The 19,114-nt window shown below is 48.1% G+C and overlaps 1 long non-coding RNA gene across 6 annotated transcripts in view; it reads right to left on the reverse strand.

The window, feature by feature from the left end:
- The window catches only part of LOC103727022, a 21,853-nt gene extending 3,392 nt beyond the window's left edge, over positions 1-18,461 (reverse strand). The window contains exons 1-7 of one of the 6 annotated variants that reach the window (XR_003848037.1): positions 17,924-18,461; positions 16,558-16,674; positions 13,678-13,780; positions 11,631-11,735; positions 10,703-10,806; positions 3,245-3,368; positions 2,377-2,436 (exon numbers count right to left, since the gene is read on the reverse strand). This is a non-coding gene — a long non-coding RNA (uncharacterized LOC103727022). The other 5 variants (XR_003848039.1, XR_606927.3, XR_003848036.1 and 2 more) reach the window with 5 other exon arrangements.
- Positions 18,462-19,114: the final 653 nt, after the last annotated feature.

Genomic DNA, 19,114 nt, shown 5'->3' on the forward strand with positions numbered 1-19,114 from the left:
GGAACCCTTTTCTGATTTGAAGATTTTTGAGTTACTTAATTGAGCAAAGATTAAGCCTTGACTTTCTTCTAATTTGCTAATTTCAAAAGCAATTATAATATTAAAAATTCTGTCTTCCTGTGGTCAAAAAAAAAAAAAAGAGAGAGAGAGAAGAGAGACAGAAAGTAGTCCTAGCATTGAAATCTTCTGCCTGCCTCATCCCACTGGATAAAGGGTCACTCAGGCCTCAGCACTCCCACAGGATTCCTACCATCAGCAGAGCAGTCTTTCCCAAAACAAGTTGATGGTTCCTCACTAACTGGGAAGAGCTGGGTGATTTGACAAGGGCTGGAAGGTGCCAGCTCTCTGCCACCAGCCTGAGAGTCACTTGGATATCTGAGAAGGCAGCTCATAAAAGCTCTGGGCTGCACTGGGTTACCCCTATCCCTCAACTAAATGGTCTCAAGCTAACTAGCTACATTTAAGGACTCAGTGGTGCTGCCTAGGAGAGAAAAACCACTCAGCTCAGCCTCACTCAGCAGTCCTGAAAAGGCCACTGAGCAGGGGAAAGTGTGGGACAACACTCTCCAGCCCCCATCTGTTCCTGTCCCCATTTTTTCTCTGGAGGCTGTTCTACCCTCCCACCAGAGAACATTCCTCTGTCAAGAGAGGGACCGGAGGGATGAGGCAAGGTCATTCCCTGGTGAATTAGAATGCATGCTTGCCCATATGCTGAAAGCAGGGGCCTGCCACAGTCCAGAATGGCCTCAGTGTCTTCATCTGTCAAGAGAAGGCCTAGGATAAATTGGTTACCATGCACACATATGCCAAGTGCTTAAGAGGGAAGGAAACAGAGGCATCAATAGCATGCAGCAGAGGTACAGTAATGTGAGGAGGCCATATTTTGTTTAGAGGTAAACAAAATCAATATACAGAAAAAACTATTCAGGCCAAACAGCACAGCTAAGGGTTAAACACTCTTTATGGGCCACTGGGTTAAAAACAAAGATTGCAAAGACCACTTTTACTTCAGAGTCTATAAATCATGCTATGTTTTTTAGACTCTTATCCTGGGGCAAAAACAGAGCCCAAAAGATAATGTGGGAGAAAAATCAGTAGGAAGGTGAACATAGCAATACTTGCCCCAGAGACCTCACTCTGCTGGCCCTGCTTGTGTTGCTTGATGTGCTCACGTGTAGAATGTGGGAAGGTTCCAGCCAGGGCAGCAGCTTCTCCCTCCTGACCCAGAACTGGGTGCTGAGTCACGGCTATGTGCATGATGAGAGCTCCAGCCAGAGTAGGGGAGGGTACTAGAAGGAGAGCCCACTGTTCATTTCTTGCCTGCCTCTAAGGCTAGTGTTGGGTCTCACCAGTTACAGTTCATCTTGGGGGAAGGGAGAACCTAGGGAAGGCTTTTTTTGTATTTTGAAAAGAAAAGGGAACATCTTGCCCCCAAGACAACCCAGACCATTGCGTATGTGAACTGAACAGGCTGCCCAGTTTCCTGTCACTTTCAACAGCAGCCCAGTCCCAGCATCCAGGACATTTTGTCTTTAGCTGTCAGGGTAGGTAGGGCGTGCTGCCAACAAGTTGTGGTTAATGAATCAGAGGAAAGGGTGATAAAATGAAGAGTATGTGTTGAAGATCCCAGGGTGGAGGGGAAGATGGAGCTAGCTGGACTCCCAAAGTGGGCATAATATCCTCCAGACCCAGTGGGCCCCTCAAATGCCTACTTGGGTAACCCAGAGAGAAGCACAGGCTTCTGAAGATTACATGAGCCAGCACTGACTCTTCTGGCCTTCCTGGGTCAGAGGTATGGAGGGATATGTTCCTGGGCAGCTGTACTCCTAAAAGAGGTTTTCTGTCCCCTCCCTCAGTGCTACTAAATAAGTCTTGGGTCTCAAAAGCTCCCAGACTCAGTACAATTCAGTACAGGACACTGAGGGCCGCATCTGGGCTAGACAGGGCACTGTACTATTGCTGTTCCTGGGATGAGATGGGCCCAGGAGGAAGAAGGGAAGGAGGGACAGAGTGAAGGCAAGTGTGCCCTATACCCTTGGCCCTGGCAGAGGGCTTTACACTCACAGGGAGGACAGGCACAGCTCTGAACCACTTTCAAGGAGGCTGCAGCTTGCCAAAAGAGGAAAGGTAAGCCTGCCTGTGGTCTCTTTCACAAACAATGCCTGATGCAAAGTTCCTGGCCCCAGACCCATTGAAGTCCATTCCCTGGGCACTCTCAAACTATCCGGCTCAGTGAAGAAGGATTAAAAAGGGAAGACAGCAGCTATTTAGGAGAAGAAGGCAGACTACCTCCTCCAGGCAGACTGATCCCACCCCCTCCTTCAGCTTCCAGGAAGCAAGCAACAGACACAGCATCCCACCAGGTACCGCACTCACAGGATCATGTGCCTGCTTACTGGGTCCCCCAGGATTCTCTGCAAGAAGCATCACTCCTCCCTAGGGAGAACAGAGCACTCAGAGTGGAGGGCATTTGAGTTGGTTATCCTCCTAGGTAGGTACCAGGAAGCCAGAGTAGACCCACTGACCTCCCAGTGGCAGTTCTACCTGGACACATACCTGGCAGAACACATAGACTGGGGCACGCCCTGTGATGTGATATGTCGCTTCACTTCCCCAGCTGGGAAGGAAGGCTGGGCCAGGCAGAGGTAGCTGTATCTACACTGCTATTCTAGTCCTATTCTGTTATCAGGGCTTTTGTCTGCTAGTCTCAAGAACAGTGAGAAGGAAGATGAGGTGGAAGGAGGAGGAAGGGGGAAGAAGGGAGGGAAAAAGAGTCAGAGAAGAAAATTTCATAGTCTAGTGCATTCCCCTCAGATCAGAGGGGAACATGCACAGCTTCCCCTTTGCAAACTCTTCTCTATCTCCTTTCACTTGGGCTCCTTCTCCTCTGCACTAGGGATGGTTTAGTGCATGGGCAGGGCAGGGCAGGGCAGGGCAGGGCAGGGCAGGGCAGGTACCCAGGCACCCAACCAACTGGGCTCTCCAAGCTCCATCTCAAGCCTAGCATGTTCCCTGGGGCTGTTACCCGGCATGCCCTTCTCCTTGTTGGGGAGGCTGCACCTTGTTTTCAAAGTTTAGTAACTGTATTGTCTGTTGTACAACAGATTAAATTCTTTGGAGGCTGGAAAGCTGGGGGGTGGTGAAGAAGAGAGAGTAGTTTTTTTTTTTTTTTTAAAAAGGGAGAGAAAATACAATTAACGTCTATTAGACCCAAAAGATTAAATGTATTCCTTTTTGAACAGACCTGTTTTGGAGAGTCGCAAATAGCCAGAAGCCAGTGTCCCTTTCCTCTCTGGTGTTTCTCATGTAGCAGAATGTAAAGCAGAGTGACATGTCATCTCAGATTTCCAAGGCCATTAGGGTTTGAACTGAAAAGAATTAACAGCAAATCAGGTTTAGGTTTTGCATACTTTCTAAACAATTCCCACTCCAAGTAAGATACACACTGGGGCAAACTTGTCCCTGCCAGGATATCCTGTAGGGGGCAGTAGGCAGCTTTCCTGGACCCCTGGAGACAAGAGGGATCCCAGCAGTGAGCAGTTTGTTTACACTCCAAATCATAATCACAAATTCAGTGATACAAGGCTTGTACTCCAGGAAGGTAGCAAATGTCACTAGCTTTCCATATCCATGGATTCTGTAACCCTGCTTGCCAACTTCGGTCCATCTATATGTATATATAAACATGAACTGCATCTTTATCTTACATGCACAGGCTTTAGGGGACAATTCTTATAACAACAATTCTTATAACAACTTTTTACACAGCATTTGCATTAATGAGCTGTTATAAGAAATCCAGGGATAGTTTAAAATTCATACGAGGATATGAGTTATCCACGATGCCTGTCAAGTATCCCCTTGGCCAGAAAGTATGGCCTAGGGTAGGTGGTGGTGATGGTACAAATACAGGATTAGAGCAGATTTTGCCTGAAAGAGATACGGGGCAATAGTATACTTTCTCTACTTTTTTATATGAGAATAAAAACAGCACCCATAGGCTCAGTGACAGAAATCTCTCTACAAAGGGAAATGGGTTATAGTCCCAGGTTCTATGTCCACATATTCCTTGCCAACTTAGGTAGGGCTACTCAAAGGCAGCCAGGGATGATGAAGGGTAGAGTCAAGGAACCACTCTGTACCATTGTACCTTGACCACACATGCTCTAGGGATGGTCTCAAAGTTCCACAGCCTCAAAACTAGGCAGACCTGACAAGCGTACCCGAGAGTCCTCTCCTCAGGAGGCTCTATCCTTCCTTGGAAATTCAACAAAGGCTATACACAGGCTCTCCAAGACATCCACCTGATTTACCTTCCCTGCTACAAGTTGGGTCCATTCTCTTTCCATCTTCCAGGTAACCAGAAAGAATCAGATCTAATACACAACAGCTTCATACAAGGCTACTGAAGATATTCTCTGTCAAAAGTACTCTGCTGTGCCATCCCATCCACTGACACAGTCCATTCAGGGAACATAATGCTCATAGACACATATGTATACTGCTCCTGTCCAACCTCAAGTGCTCTGAAGGGACTACTCCCAGAGAAAACCTAACCCTTCATGACCAAGTCCATGATGAATAAACACAAATAATTCCCCAGGCCCTCATCCAAGTCCTGCATCTAGTCAAATGAAGGTCACTCTGAGGCTGAATAACCAAGAAGTCACACAGTCCAATAACTCATCTTCAGCACCCCTTAAAAGAAAGGGGATTGAGCTCAGAATTCAAGGAAGTCTGGGCCACATAAGTCCTGTCACCTGCTTTCCCTGCATGGGTGAGGGCTATTCTTCCACATTGATAAGAGTTCTGAGATGATGCAGTGTTTCTAGTGAGTGATGTATATTAGCCAACAAACAGGTCAACAAATAGGTAACACAAACACAACACACATGCTGGGGAAGAGCTCCGGGCATCCCTCACAAACTTGCTAGAAAAAAACCTCAAAGACAGCACAATGAGACTTCCTCTCTCTGACACACACACACACACACAATAGAAACATGCCTAGACCACACAAAGAGCTCTATGGAATTATCAAAATGGCTTGAGGTAGCACATATTCCAGAACCTTCTACATGTAGAAGCCTCTCCGGAACAGAGGGAATGTTTGGCAACCTAATCAAGAAGTATAAGCCAGCTCTCACAAGAGCTCCAAATAGAGAAACAGAGGACAGAAGACTGCAGACATTCTGAGCCTTCCTTTTCTCCAATGTGCAAAGAAGGAAACGAAGGTCTTAGATCCAGAACATTACCTAGGACCCCAATACCCAACTCTAGTTGGGAGCAGGGGACCTGAGAGGAAGACCCAAAGCTAGAAGAAGCAGCTGGGTCTTGAGCGGGCCCTGCCTGTCTCAGTTCTATCATGATAAGTCCAATGCCACCTTTCTGCTTGGGGTTGTGCAAGGACCCACTGAACCAACCACTGTCAAGAGATGTGAGTATACAGAAACTTTAAAGCTCCTTATCCTGTTCAGCAGTCTGTTCTGCATGGTCTTCGGCCCAGGGGACTCCTACCCAGGGAGCCTTTGAGAATGACTGTCACACTACAGATAATCTAGATTCCCAATCACACCTAGCCCCAGTCTGTACTCTCCTCCATGTGCTTTAGTTTAGCCCTTTTTTAGACAGACTCAAGATTAAAAAGCCAGCATGGAAATGGAACCCACTAGACCTTTTCATTTTGTCTTTGTTTTTCTTTTCTTTCACCATCTTCTTCTTAAATTCAGTTTTGGTAGAAGATCTTAACCATCACATAAGGAAAGAAGACTAAACACAAAGTAAGTCCTCTTGGCACAGAAAACCTTCCTAGAACATACAGTGTCTCTCAAGCCAGCTCCACAGCAGCTCCCAGATACCTATCTCCCACCTGCCTCTCAGAGGGAACAGTGTTATGTCTTGTCACTTGATTGGTCCTCACTGACCACTTTTGCTAAGAATGTCCCTTATTTCCCATCCCTGTCACCCATCCAAAAACCCATTCCTACTATCTACCCCAACTCTCATCCATGTCATCCATCCTCCTTCACACCAGCACTAGGGTACTTCTTTGGAACAGGACTAGGCTGTTCTTAGGCCTTTAATACCCTCCCTTCTCTCTTAGCCACCTGGGCTCATTTTCCTGGCCCTGAGTTTCTAGCTGAGCAAAAACTCCACAAACATCCAGGGCAGGCTTAGGGTTAAAATGAGTTGGAACCTCCAAAAGGATCCTCACTCAGAAGCCATTTCTTAGACAAGGAAACAGGACCATAAGTGTGAAAAGAAAACAGCATAAACCCACTTTCCCTGACCCGCTCTCCTCTCCCCAAATCCCAATCACATACACTACTTCATCCCCAGGCATCCACAGAGACCTTCAGTCACAGGCAACTCCTGCAATCTAGGTAGGTCCAAGTGTCAGTATCAGGACAATGAAGGAATCAAATAGCCTGATTCACCTTGGGCTCAGCCATTTCTTCTTTCAAATAAGTAAGTTCTGAGTCCTAGAGTTATACACGTGGAGCTCAGGCCCTTGTGTCTCAGCACCAATGACCTGCTTCCACCTCACAGAGCATAAAGTACACACAGCATTTGACACCAGGTGGCATCTTCCCACTGGGACCTTGTCCATTCCCTACAGTGATCATGGTCCCAGCAGAGGCTGGGCTACAAGTTAACCTCCTACAAGCACATATTTAGTCAGTGACTTGGCAAAGACCTGACCTGAATGCTTCCTGTGCTGCATGGACAAGAGAAGAATAGTGACTAGACTGAGGTGCAGAGTCAGCTAATATATGATTAGCGTTGATGGTGGGAGACAGAAAGCCAAGAGCAGCCATGCAAATGAAAATAACATTAAGCTGATGGCCCAGCATTTGACTTTTCCCCCGACTTTGATTCCTAACCTACATGCTTCTGTGAGCCACAGAGAACTTTCAAGGATTTCCCTAGTGCATAAGATTTAAAAATGAGTTAGTATCCACTCAATCCCAAGCTTTTAGAAGATAGTTCAATCAATATGGCTTCCCAGGAGACTGAAGCCCTTTAGAACGGGGTCATCTTCTGGAACCCCTTCTCTCCAACTACTTTCTTCCCTCTTTTCTCTCTTCCTCCCTGCTCCCTGTTTTTGGAAACATGGTCTTACTATATAACCGAGGCTACCCTGAAACTTACAGTCCTCCTGCTTCAGCCTCCCAAGGGCCATCATGATAGGCATTAGTCACCACTTTCACTGAGTGGTACTGTCATCTTCCACCCCGCACAATGCCATCTATGGCTATTACGCATGTTTTAAACTGCTTTATTATTAACAATCTAACCCCCACAGGGTGAGGAGAAACGTCATGTAGGGACTTTGAATCCCCAGTACGTAGTACAGACCTTAGCATCTAGAAGGCGAGAACCTGAGTCCACCTATCCACAGAACATCTGCCACAGCTTCACCTCCCTGAAAAAGAATGTGCAGAGCCTTCCTGTGTCATAGTCTGCTTTCACTCTGGTCTACATCACTTCTCAAAGGGTGTTAGTTCACAAAAATGTCTGACTTTAGTCCGAGGATGAAGAGAAAGCAAGGGCTTTGGAATCAGAAGCGCTGAATCAAATCTCAACAACCTCATCAACAGTGTAGCTTGATTAAGTCATTTAATAATTACACTTTCACTAACAATAAAAGGAAAACAATATTTGTGTCACCTGGATGTTCTGAGGATGAAATCAAGTAGAGAGGGTTTTCATAAAAACCAGTTTCATATTTTCCCTGGATGGCATACGAAGACCAAAAACTCTAACACCATCTTAGAACTCCATGCCTCATTATAGACTCATCCTGGCCCCACCATGTCTGAAATCTAGGCATTTAGATAGATGTGTACTCTCCATGGAGGCCACAGAGAGGGCACAAAGTCTTGTCAAGGTGGGTCTATGATCTGACCTATGATTCAACCACACCCAACCATGGCCTTGTATAGCTCCCTCCATCCCATCTGGCACTCCACCCACACAGGGCTTGAGTCTACAGCATCAGGTTCTGCACTGAATGGGGCTCCAAGAGTGTTCTCTCCCTTATCACCCATAAACATTTCCCATGCTAAGAGCCAGAAGGAACCAAATCCAGTGTATTCTTCTCTCATGACCACTATGAGTCTCAGAAGAGAAGGAAAAGGAGGACCTTTCATGGATAGGCAGCAGGCTGATAGAAAGGGCAGTATCTCTTACTTATCCCAGAGGCAGGCTGTGCACACATGCAAAAAAGTGACCTATGGGAGTTCACATCCTCTTCTAAAGCTGAAGCCTTAGAAACACCCAACCCATAGGACAGAGCCAAGATGTGCATTCAACAATTCACAGCCCCAATAAGAACAGGATGCAGTGGAATGGAGATGGTGTCAACTAATCAGGGACCTGAGCAGGGCACCTTGTATGCTGCTCTAGCCAGCCACAGCATCTCAGCTTCAGTGCCGCAGCTGTTAACCTTTGCTAGATCCCTGATGGAAAGGCTCCTCCTGCCTCCCAGAGGTCAAGGAAAAAGTACCAGGCATGCCTGGGCCCCTCTCAGGAACACCGATTATCCTACTTGCCCAGCTGGCAACACGCAATGATGCTTGTCACACAGCAGAAGCCAGGCTGGTAACTTGGGGCAAACCATTAGGTAAGGGTCAGAAAAAAAGAAAATGAGCAGGGGATATACGTGTCTCATTCAGAGACACTGACAAGGAACAAATTTCCCCTTTGCTCTCCACCTACTTTCCCAGCCAAGCAAGAGCAGGGCTGTACATGGGAGCAGAAGCCATCAGTGAGGTCCAGGAATGTGCTGAACACAGAAGCTGAGGTGCCCAAACCTGGCCAGCAGCATATCTGGCTCCAACCCTCCAGTGGGGCCCATCTTGAAGAACTGGGCTTACTCCTTTCCACCTCTCGGCTGCATCCGAGTTGACTAAATTCTCTTCTTTATTTGAACTCCAGCCTCTCTACTCCCAGCTGTCCCTCACATATTACTAAGGCAGTGGTTGAACTTGTTGAGCTCCACAAAGGAAACTGCCCTCACTTGGCAAGGATCTCAAGCTGTTCAAACTCAGCTCAGAGGTTGGTCTCAAAGGAGGGAGAGAGATTAAACATGTGAAGTGGGATTCATCAGTCTTCACAAACAGCAGTGGGAGGAGGCACGGAAGGGGAAACACATTTACAAGATGTGAGCAGAGCTGTTGCCTTGGGATGGCTGGAGATGGGATCCCACAGGTGCCTAGTAGAATTACCAAGGAGCATTCCTTCTCTCTTTGGATCCCAGACATTCTGTTGTTGGTTACCTCCCACTGGCCCTACTAACCAAGAAAAACACAGCGATGATGAACAGGGACTTCTGGACACCATGGCAAGTACCTGCCATCTGCTTTCGGAATTGTGTCTACAATGGGACAGTCTTTCCAGTTCTGAGGGACAGCATCACTATATTGCCATTGCTATTGTTGTAAGGTTAAGGAAAAGCATTTCTATGTCAATTGCCTGGAGATGCTCTGAAGCCAATTGTGCTGAATAGTTTTAGTGTCAACCTGACACACCTGGGTTGAGGGAGCCTCAACTGGGGCATTGCCTCCATTGGACTGGCCTGTGGCCATGTCTGTGGGGCATCTTCTTGATTGTTGAGTAATGTGGGAGGGCCCAGCCCACTGTGGGTGGTTCCACCCCTGGGCAGGTGGGCCTGTGTTGCATAAGAAAGCAGGCTGAGCAGGGGCTGGGGGAGCAAGCCAGTAAGCAATGTTCCTCCATGGCCTGTCCTTCAGCTCCTGCCTCCAGGTTCCTGCCCTGAGTTCCCACCTTGGGCTCCCTGATGAACTGTGACCTGGGAGATGTAAGCTGAATAAACCCTTTCCTCCCCAAGTTGGTACTTGATCAGAGTATTTTGTTACAGCAATGGACAAACTAGGACAACAATGGAGAGACAAACTTGGACAACAAAACCATACCTCCCGAGAAGAAAATGATTCACTCAAAGGAAAATCTCAAGGAGGAAAGACCCAGAAGCATACTGTTCAGTCCAGTCTAAACTCCAGACCTCAGACCTAGTCTAAGCCCCTAAGCCACTAAGCAGTCTAAGGCTCAGTGTGTCCAGAGTTAAACATACCCATTCTGACTGCACAGGAAAGAGCATGCTCAAGCCCTGGGAAGTTCCCAAGAACTCAGGGGTGGGAAAGGAGACTGCATCTACAATAATCTCATGATAGATGTCAGTGGCCAAGAAGTTTCCTTTCCCTGACTGTAGGAAGCCCAGCTGCCCTGCTACTGCCACACCCTGTCCACAGCACTGCCCAGCTATCTCCCATATATCTTGCAGCGTGGTCAGTTGAGCTAGCTGTCTTTCTGCCAGTGTTTTGCGAGTTACTCACCCCATTCACAGAGAAGCTAGGAGTGGGAGAATGGAAAGAAATGAGAAATTGTTGGAGATTCTGAATGATGAAGTTTGAGGGAAGGAGGATGGGAAAAGCTGGGGAGCAGCCACACTCTACCTACCTGGGAGGCAGGCCCAGTTCTATTTCCTTTGCTGCTTCTGATTTCTAACCAGCAACCTTATGACAATTCAGTGACAAGACTGGGTTCAAGTCACATCAGGTTGCACCTGTGCTCATGGAACCACACAGACTGGTGGCTCAACAGTACCTACAAGAAGGAAGAGGCTATCCAAGCTACCCTGCAACCACCACCCAGCACCATGGAGTCATTCACTACCCACCTTTCTCCCCAGAGGAGCTGCCCCTCTCTGCTTTGCTGAATGGGGTTGAGGGCAAAGAGCAGATAAGGCTCGTAGACCAGTAGCTGAGAATGCCCTTATTCATCCTAAAAACAAATCAAAACAAGAAGAGAAAGGGGCTTAGCAAAGCACAGAGAGCAAAAGGTTCAACTGAGTGAAGAGAGGTCAAAAGATATCCTTGGGCAGAGCAAGTCAAGCAGGAAACTGGAGGCTGGTATCTGAGGCACTGCATAGCCACCTTTGGCCACATCACATGCCACAAGTTTCTCCTTCTTTAAGCCCAACATCCTCCTGGCCCTCGTCCCACCTCGGCAACCTCATCCAGCATGACCTTTGAATTAATCAGCATCTGAAACGGGGAAGGAGAGTAAGCACGGCAGATCCAAACCCGACATGGACACACACCTTCCAGCCCTTGGAGATACCTCATTCTCCACGTTCCAGTTCTGATGAAAGCACTCTCCCACAGGGGAGGGTAGACACGTCTGATAAGAATTGCTTAGCACAAGGCTATATATAGTCGAGGTTCCTACCAGCCTAGAGATTTGGAGTCAGAACTTGGCAGATCCACGCTACGTGCTGGCAAGGACCATCCTTGTATAGCCAGCCAGCTGGGAGCCTCAGCTTTAAGCTTGGGGCAGTGAGGGCAGTAGGGTCCTTTGTGCAGCTATTAGTGCTTCTCACTGAGGACACAGCAGCTGTCTCCATTTTAGGGAAAACTGGCTTCTCTGAGTGGTCAGGGGTCGTGTGCTGGTTGAACACTTGAATTCCAGCCTCTCCTTCTGAAGGACAAAGTGGGGGCACATAAGAGGAGAGGAGAGAAGGCAACAGAAATCGAGGACAAAACACCTATTCACTTTAGATGTTCAAAGGCAGAAGAGAACATACACGAATGCAAATGAACACTTACCCCAGAGTATGGCTTCATGGGTACACAGGCATCATCCTCAGCTGAGTATGAGCTGCCAAGAGATTGTCACCTACTCATAAACTGGGCTATACTCTGTCAAGCTCTCTGTGGGGAAAATAAAGGAAGGCAGGTCAGCTCACAAAACTAATCAAGCAATGACTTGCAAAGGACCCCAAACTAGAATCCCAGTTGGAGCTCATATGTGCCCTCTGGGACAACAGACTTCAGCTGTGACAGACTAACACTGGGCAGAGCAATGTAGAGAAGGGCCAGTACCTTTGTGTATAGCATTGATTCAAGAGTACCTGTTGGGTATAGTGGCACACGCCTTTAATCCCAGTATTTGGGAAGCAGAGGTAGGTGGATCTCTGTGAGGTCCAGGCCAGCCAGGTCTCAGCCCCAACTGGGGCTATTGGGAGGCCCTGACTCAAAAAGACAAAAAATAAATAAACAAATAAATAAATAAATAAATACATAAGAAATAAAAAGGAGTACTTGTCTATCAACCTTTGAAAAAATGAACCTCCAAGACAACAGAGCTCTCTGAAGCATGGCAGCCAGATTCTCATCAAGTGCATAGCTTAGAACCAAGAAGTATGACCCCAAAGGTCCCAAGCCCCATCCACATGCAGCCTTTTCAGTCAAGTTGCTCTTTACTCAGACACAAAGGCAAGAGGCTGTGGATACATTTACACTGTAGAGGTGAAGACAGCTTGGTCCCCATGCCCACCCTGTACCTCAATTGTATCTCCCATGCCCACCCTATGACCTCAATTGTATCTCCCGCTCCTCTTGCTTGGTCCCCAAGCCCAAAACCATACCTCCCGATCTCCCAAGTGAATCATTTTAGAGGGCTCTTAGACAAAGGAGGTACTCTGGGGGTACATATCAATGCTAGTATCAGGGGCTGGAAAGCAGGAGACTTAAAATGGCACATGGAAAAAGGAGGGATGGAGCTTAAGGCCAGGATGTCCCTCACCTTCAAACGTAAGTTTTCTGTTCCTCACCCCAGACTGTGCCAAGAATAGACAAGGAGAGAAAAAGGTAACGGTTTGGCCAAGATAGAGTTGCAATGGAGGCATATTTTATCCCTTGTTTCCGGAAGGCATGGCAGATGCAGTGGGGTGGGGTGGGGGTGGTGGGATCACATGCCTCTAGCACAATGCCTCAGGAAAAGTCTAGAACCCTGAGCTGCCATGATGATGTACCAATGAAAGGAAGAGAGGGAGGGAGGGAGGGGGAGAGGGAACAAGAGAGGGAGGGTACATTAGCTAGCTCAAGGTCCTTTGTTTTGTCTCAGAAAGAAACGAGGAAGATGAAGGAAGAAAGTGAGCTCTGGTGTGGAGCCACAAAGGGGAGTCTGACACACTCAGGAGAGTTGCCTTCACGTCAGGCAAGTGAGGTGAACCACCATCCTCCCATGGAGCTCAGAACATGAAGGGTCCTCAGGTATCATCATGGAGTACCTACAATGTCACTGTCATGGAGGTTCTCCCTGCCCATCCTTGAGAAGACAGGAGTCACCCTCTATCCTCAACACTGACCACCAAGCCCATAATAGACAGAGCCCCAGTGAGAAATCCTAAAGGGGATTCTGGCTCCGGAAATGTCTGTCATTTGGGACTAATGAGAAGGGCAGAAAAAGAAAGAAAAATAAAAAGAAGGAAGGAAGGAAAGAAAGCAAAAAGAGAGAAATGGCCCTGTTTTCTAAGCTCACTAAGTAACATATTCAGCTATCTTTCCTTTTCTGACTCTAAAATCCAAGGGTTCCAGAGTCCTGGTGAGGTACCTGGTATCGCCCCCACCTTAAAGCCCAGAAGTGGTCTTCTCACTGCCCAGTCCTCCCTAAAAAGCGGCCCAAGGCTGGGGATTAGCCCAGAGCCCCAATGAGCTGTTTTTGCTGCTTTTTTGTTGACAGAACATTCTGGCCACTCGGCTGAGAGCTCCATCTCCCGGCTCTCGATACACTGAGTCATCTTCCAAAGAGGAAAAAAACCAACAAAGCAGCCGTCACCAGGGCCCCCACTGCCATCAACAGAGGACTCACCGGCTGTCGTCATACTCCGCTCCACAGTCCTGGTACTGACGACAAGGGGCATCAAGGTGCCCAGATCCCCTCCCATGGGAGTCAAGCAAGCAAGCAGCCACTGCTGAGGTTCAGCAAGAAGAGAAAAAAAACTAGCATCAAAAGGCTCCCAGGAAAGCTCTCTGCCTAATCCCCACTCTGCTACACCAGTCCTCACAGTTCAGAGCCTATGGTACATTCCTGCTACAGAAGCTAAAGGGTAGTCACGCCTTGGGGCACAGTACTACCTTGGGAGCTTGAGGCCTGAACCGCTGGGATATACCTCCCTGCCCCTGTAGTGACACAAGGGCATACAGCTCCCTTCCCCCTAATTCTCTAGTCACCTGATATTCTCTCATTTTACATCCCCAATAAATCTCAGGCAATGGAACAGCCAAACCTGCAGGGAACCCACATGCCTGACAATGCAGTGGGCATTCCTGTAAGAGCAAGATGCTGGGGCTCAACTTCAAAGACTAAAGTCACTTATGTAAGAAACAGAATGGCCTGTCTAAAACCACCCAACTTGAGAAGAGACAGGATTAGGGTAGAGACCTAGGTAAGTGACCAGTTCAGTGTCTGCACCTGCCTTAATGCCTGGGGCTCCCCCTCTTCTGAAGGCACTCCTATCTATCTGCCTCTGCCTGGTCTTCCAGGAGGAAGGTAGACAGGACAACAGAGGTTTGTTAATCCATTTCATCTACAAAAATCATCTTGACTGAACCTGGCCATGAAGAAAAAGGAGAATGTTAGTTATAAAGTAGGCTTGGACCAGCCAAGTGATCCAGACATAACACAGTGTTAGAGACTTAGAACAGTCCTTAAATAGTCACATTTGAGAGCCACCTTCTAACAGGCATCTTGCAAACACCAAGGATTCATACAGGAAAAAGGTACGGAAGACCACAGTTCTTGTCAGCCACAGGACTCTCCTCGAAGGGTTATGGTGAAAAATAAACAAGTAACTGCTCAAGAATTGCCTAACATGGCATCCTGCAACAGAACCTCTGAGTAGAGATGGCTTCCTCCTTCTTCCCTGGGCTTCCTCTCGGAGCATAAACTCTGGTAGAGGACACAAGTAACTACATAAAAATAAACAATAAAAAAAAACGTGAAAGAGAGGAGATGCCGAACAGGGCTTGCCTGAAACAGTGGTTACAGGGACTACTTCTTGCAGGGTGCTCAGGAGAGGTCCATGGAGACAGTGTGGCTGCAACAGGTGGAAAGCGGGCATGGAAAACACCAGTGCTGAATATGGGTGGGGGTGGGGGGCAACGTGAGTGCCCTGGTTTTGCTGGAGTAGATGGAGTATAAAGGTCTACATAGGGAAACTAAGAGAGGCAGATTGCCTGGGAGTGCTAGGGCTATTTACTATATGCCTGAGCACCCTACTGAAGAGGAGGGATTTCAGCCTTACAACGATGGGAAACCATTTTAACTCTCTGAGCAGGAGAGACAAGATGGCCGCTGTACGCAGAAGGGCCTTGGGAAGGGCTGGGCAGCAGGCAGCCTCAATGGAGAATGGTGGCTGGAATTGTGGCCCCGACAGGGGGCGTGGAGGAAAGGCAGGGCCATCGGACCAAATGCTGCAGACCAACATGGATCTCACTCGTCTCCATGGGGAGGCTGCCAGGGACAGAGCCTATTTGAGGAACACAAACCATAGGTCTGCCTCGTCTGAGAGGAGCTGATGTGTCTGCGTGAATTCTCCTCCAACACTCTGCTCTTCCCTGAACATCTCTGAGCTACACCGACTAGGGCAGAGAAGCCAGGTGCCCACACTCTGTCAAAGCTTGGGACCCAGGCTGGCAAACCCTGACCCAGAAAGCTTCCTCTTAGACCCTCCCCCTGACCCAGTGTTGTGACCCAGGTGGTTCTGCCACTGGGGTCACCTTTACTGTGGCAGTTACTACTGAGTCTGCCTGTGCTGTACCTGTAGCCCCCATAGTAACCTCCCTCCTCCCCATCCCACCTCATCACCACCCACTCTGCAGAACTGGCACAGCAGGACTGGGAAAACCAATCCTACCAGTCACCATGTGGGAGACCAGCAGAGACACCTTAAAAAAAAAAAGACGATTAAAGGAATCCAGAAAGGATTCCAGTCAGAGAAAGAAGAGTTAGAAAAAAGGAAGGGAGCTGCCAATACCCTTCCAACAGGCCCCCACACCTTCCCTTGTACTCATATTGTCAAATCTTCTCCTTTGGAAATTCCTTCCCCAAAACCAGACAGAGTAGGAGGAAAAGAAGGGTGCTACACTCACTTCCAGATCCCAGGGACCATAGGTGACACATAGGGCATTCAGAAGGACGTTCTGGGGCCCATGCCCTCAGATGAGACAGCAGCCCATCTCTGTTCTCAAATTTGTCATTTGTGCACAAGGGCTAGTGCTCTTATGGAAAGAACCTTCCACTGCTATCCAGCAGACCCTCAGCTGTGGGCTCTGAGGAGTGGGGAGGTAGGCTTGCAAGGAAGCCTTGAGAAGGCATACGCCGCCCTGAGTTATGTAACAAGGAGGGCGGTGCTTGTCCCAGGCCAGAGACCCAGGGCGCACTGCGCTCTAGCTCTTGATACGCAATCACTGGCAGGGCCACTGTGCATGGTTTCAGGGCCCAGGAAACCCCCTCTCACAAATCTGAAACCCCTACAAGGAGGCGCTAGGACCCTGATTTTCTAGCTTCATCTCCCATCAGAAGACAACTGCTGCTGCCCCAGTTTTACTCTCCATCTCCTGGTTCCCCAGACTGACAAACCATTCTAATAGCACTCCTTCAGACCTCTAGTCGCCCACTGACTTTTCAGGAAATTTTACCAAATAGGCAGTTTCAGAGCAATGTCTTAAGGTCAGTCCCCATCCTCACCTTTCCAAGCACCAGAGAGCAGCAGCTTCCAAAAGGCAGGTCCTTCCAACAGTGAGCTCAGTTCAGGGCTGGACTGACAACCTCTGGATGGCCAGGGCAACGGTGCAAATCCAGTCTCTGGGGAGCAGTCCAGTCAGCAGGAAGCCCAGGGTGGTGGCAACAGCAGCAGCAACTCTGCCCTACCTTGCCTGACTGTTTCCAGGGAAGCCAAGAATTATTTTGCTGCAACACTGAGGTGTGGCTAATTGGAAAATTCCTTTTTCTGACACCAAATTAGAGGACAAATATTTTCTTCCAATTTGGTCAAACCTCTGTGCAGTCATCTACTCAACATCCTTCCTCAAAAAAAGGGAAAAAAAAAAAGTTTGGGGCATCCTAATTTCTTCTATCCTTACAGTTCCTGAAATTTAAAAAGGTAAAGGAAGAGACTGAGACCGGGTGGTCAGAAAACAGGCAGACACATGCGCCTACGCACACCCCTAAAGAGATTTTAGAAGCTGCTGGGCTTCTCCCCCTCCCTTTAAGCAAGTGAAATGCAAATTCAGATTTGATACCCTGCCCTCAGCCAATCAAAAAGAGCTTTTCACCTGCCATCAGCCCTCCCACCAATAAGAGGAAGTGTCTGAAGTAAGAGCCCTCCCCTGGCCAATGGAAGGCCAGCTCAGTCACTTAGTTAATGATGCAGCAGTACAGGGAAGGCCATCACATGTGAACTGGAAGGGAGCCAACATGGAGACACAGGGAGTGCAAGGTAAACAACTTTCCAACGCCAAAAAGATGACATTTAATCTCTAAATGCTAGCTTCCTGCTTAAACTCATCCTTAACCCCTCTGCTGGCCCCACAGACCCCAGGAACCTTACTACCTGTCCCCACAGAGCTCCTAAGAAGACGCAACAGTGACTGCGTCACCATTCCCCCACTTTTCCCAACTACGCAGTGACAACCTACCAGCTTCTCCCCACTTCTCCCAGCCCACATTCAGATTCCCAGAACCACATATTTCAATAAGGGAATGTCTGGAAAACCTGTCTCTCTTGTCTGCCTTTCAGCACTTCTCACTTCCCTCCTTCCCCAGAGACCTGTACAGATGGACACTGACACCCAACAACCTGGAAAACCAGTCTGTCTGTCCACCAAAAGAAAAGAGTGTAAAGGGTGGGAGGTCAGGTGGGAAGCCGAGGATCATTTACTCCTTTCTCCTCTACGTTGGTCAGGCTTGAGCAGCTGATACTAAGGGAGAAGAAATTAAAGTGGAAAAAACCCCTCCCTCAGAGGAAAAAAACAGCAAAAAGCAAGAGAGAAGGTGAGAAAAACAGAGCACCCACATACCAGAGATATTGCCCCTGATCCCAGCAAATACATACGTGGGGGAAGAAGTGGGTTATGCCATCAAGTCCTGAAGCCGGACCACCCATAGTCTCCGGTGCAGACCCAAATCTCCATCCAGATATAAGGTGCCGCAGTTCAGAATGTTCCAGAATCCAGTCTGGTTAAGCCTCCCACTGTCACTCTACAACCTCTTGCACCCACCCCTACCCCCCATCCTACCTTCCTCCCCCACGAGAACTGCCCGTGCCACCTTGCGTGACATCTTAGCTTAGGCTACTCAGAGGGCCTCTAGTCCCCTGACTGATTTCTGAATGCTTGGCAAGTGAATGAGCTGGCAGAACCTGGTGCCCAGTGTTGCTATGACTTGTTTCTTGATCTCCCCCCTCCCAGCAGCACGGCTGTTGCTAGCAGACCTATCGACGACGGAGATCTCTCCTCTCTCTCTCTCTCTCTCTCTCTCTCTCTCTCTCTCTCTCTCAGCTCTGTGACGCAGATCTAAATTCTCCAGTCTGCTCCTTGTGTTGCAAGAGCAGAACTGCAGCTTTTCCCCTGGAGAGCCAGAGGGCAGTGCCAAGGCTGGTCAAACAAGGAAAAAAAAAAAAAAGTTGGACCTACATTCTGCTTCCTTGGCTACACTTTTCAGCCCTTTTCCCCCTCAGTCCTTCATGGCTCTAGGGCACACAGGTCCCGGTCCCTGCAGGTTCCCTTCTTCCCTGGGAGCTTTGTGGCATAATAGTAACTTAACTCTTCGAATGGCAGCACCCAGGGCCCAACTGGGTCTGTTCCATTTTAAACATTGCATCATTTTAAATTCAGCCATATGATGTGGCTTCTCTGGCTGTGGGGGTAAAAACAGTCCTCACCCTGAGACCACCATCCCATTAACTCTTTATTCCAAACAGTCCAACATTACAGCCATAGTTTATTTCTGTCATTTACTTTTGCTTTTTTTTTTGCTAAAAAAAAACCAGGACCTTTATCTCCCTGTTTTCCTAAGGACAAAAAGCATAACTAAAATATTGCCTGTTTACCAAAACAAATGAGGTCCCTCTACCAGGACAGGGATTTGGAAAATAAAACCAAACGACAGTATGAAAAAAATCCAGAGTAAAACCAGTCTGTTTCTCCATTAGTCCAGGGTTCAAAATTTTAGGGCCTAGGTAAGAATGTCCAATTACTTTCCAAAAGGCACTTAGGCTGCACAGTTGCAGAGGTCCATGGTGCTG

The sequence above is a fragment of the Nannospalax galili genome, unplaced genomic scaffold (genome assembly GCF_000622305.1).
Source record: "Nannospalax galili isolate Female #2095 unplaced genomic scaffold, S.galili_v1.0 scaffold648, whole genome shotgun sequence".
NCBI lineage: Eukaryota > Metazoa > Chordata > Mammalia > Rodentia > Spalacidae > Nannospalax > Nannospalax galili.